The following is a 2213-nucleotide window of genomic DNA, read 5'->3' as shown; positions in this document are numbered from 1 at the left end:
GGGCTGTTGATGATGATGATGATGATGTAGTTGGAGATACATTATCATCATTTCAGCCATAGGACATCATCTGCTAAACATAGGCCTCCTCTAACGATTTCCATAATGACCGGTTGGTAAACGGCCTGAATCCAGCGCCTTACTTTTACCTTTATGAGGTCGTTGGTCCACTTTGGATTTAGGAACCAATAGGTTCAAAATTGACTGATATCACATTTGAACGATGCTTTGTTGGTGAGGGTATTAAACTGTTGTTTTTTCGTAAAAAGTAGGTAATTTTTATTAGGCAAACTTTAAAGATATTTTGGTTGAAGCGGCATCAACTTTTTTGTATTAAAAAAAACTGTTTTATGTCTTTCTTTCTTCGCTGTCAGTGGATTAACATTGATTACATTGATTACTCCACTAAGTGACTAAGGCTCGATTCGACCAAACTTTTATCCGAGAATAACTCCTGATATAACTGACACATTGACAATTTCAGTTTGGGAAATGTGTTAAAACTGACGATTTATTCTGAGATTAATATTTACTCGTTTGTTCGAATCCACTCTAAAAGTGAAGACTAAAAATGTCTTGTGTCTGGGATATCGTGCTTCAAGAATAATCATCCTGAGTGTATAATAATATTTTTTTTTTATCCACAACGAGGAAACTCTTGGCCTGTATCTCACCTGATGGTAAGTGACGATCAGGTCGAAGGTGCAAGCGAGCTTCACCCGGAATCCTCAACCACGGAGGAACTGGCTATCTTACTTCTAACTGCTGGAACACAATAATGCTGTTAACATTGTTGTTATGGCGACAGACTTAGGTAAGATGGTGGTAGCTCGCCAGGCGGACTTAGAACAAGCCCTACCACCAACCAAACCGAACAGAAAAATCTGTCAGAAAAATGTAAAGTTAGGTTAGCTTTTTCTTCAGATCTAAGTATATTGACGGATCTCACTCCTTAAATTCTAGGGGCTTTCAGTGGAGACGTGATCTCGCATCATTATAAGTTTATATTATGCTGTAAACCACAAAATTTGCGTACGCACACACATTAGAAGATAAATAATATTGAGCTTAGAATATCGAAAAGCCTAGAATAAACTTAAAATTGTTTTGTTAGTTGGTTTAGCCTCTATCTTTGTGTCCTTGTGCTCTTGATCGTGTTTGGAGTTAAGTTTTTTACTTTATTTGTTTAGGACAACCGACAAGACAAACACAATACCTAAGTATAAGTAAAGAGATCCTGCATACATTTTACGTGTACTTATGTCATTGATTTTTCAAGTACACCGTGGTTATAGCACTGTCACAAACCGCGAAAGTCGACCTTTAGCTAATAATTAATAGCTATAAAAGGGGCACCCTGTGTAATAAGAATGAGATGTCACAGCCATCAGCGTACGAAACAAATTAAAGCTAGAGATGGTTATCATGCTCTAGTTGAAACTTGAAAATAATAATAGCTATAAAAGGGCCACCCTGTATAAGTAATAAGAGTGAGATAGTCACCATCAGCGAAAGAAACAAATTAAAGATAGAGATGGTTATAGTACCGTTGCATAACACGAATCAAACTATGGTACGATGTCTTGTGATGCTAGATGCCCTCCAGTAGAAAATAATAATAGCTATGAAAGGGCCACCCTGTATAAGTAATAAGAGTGAGATAGTCGCAGCCAAAAGTGAACGAAACAAATTAAAGATAGAGATGGTTATAGTATCGTTGCATGACACGAATCAAACTTATATTACGATGTATTGTGATGTTAGATGCCCTCCAGTTGAAAATAATAATAACTATAAAAGGACCACCCTGTATAAATAATAAGAGTGAGATAGTCACTGCCATCAGGAACGAAACAAAATAAAGATTCCCGCCGATGCGGAAACAGCGCTCTTCGCGGGGACCATTATCTGCTGCTCCGGTCGACTTTAAGAGTTTCATGTAAATTGTTCTTTGGAACTCATTTTTACGACTTATAGCTGTAGTGTTGTAGACAGAGAATAAATTTGTGGCAAAATAGCGCTTATTACATCTACGGAAGATGGCAAAGTGCTTAGCTAGATCTAGCGTCGATCGTATTACATATTTGTGCACTTGTATTAAAGAGACTTCACAAACTAGAAGGTAAAAATTAAATATCAACACACGCTACAGCGAATAGAATATGACATACAAAATCACACAATCATCATAATTTCAGCCAAAGGCAGTCAAC

Source organism: Ostrinia furnacalis, unplaced genomic scaffold (genome assembly GCF_004193835.3).
Source record: "Ostrinia furnacalis isolate ACB-3 unplaced genomic scaffold, ASM419383v2 OfSCF1654, whole genome shotgun sequence".
NCBI lineage: Eukaryota > Metazoa > Arthropoda > Insecta > Lepidoptera > Crambidae > Ostrinia > Ostrinia furnacalis.
This window is presented reverse-complemented; position numbering follows the sequence as displayed.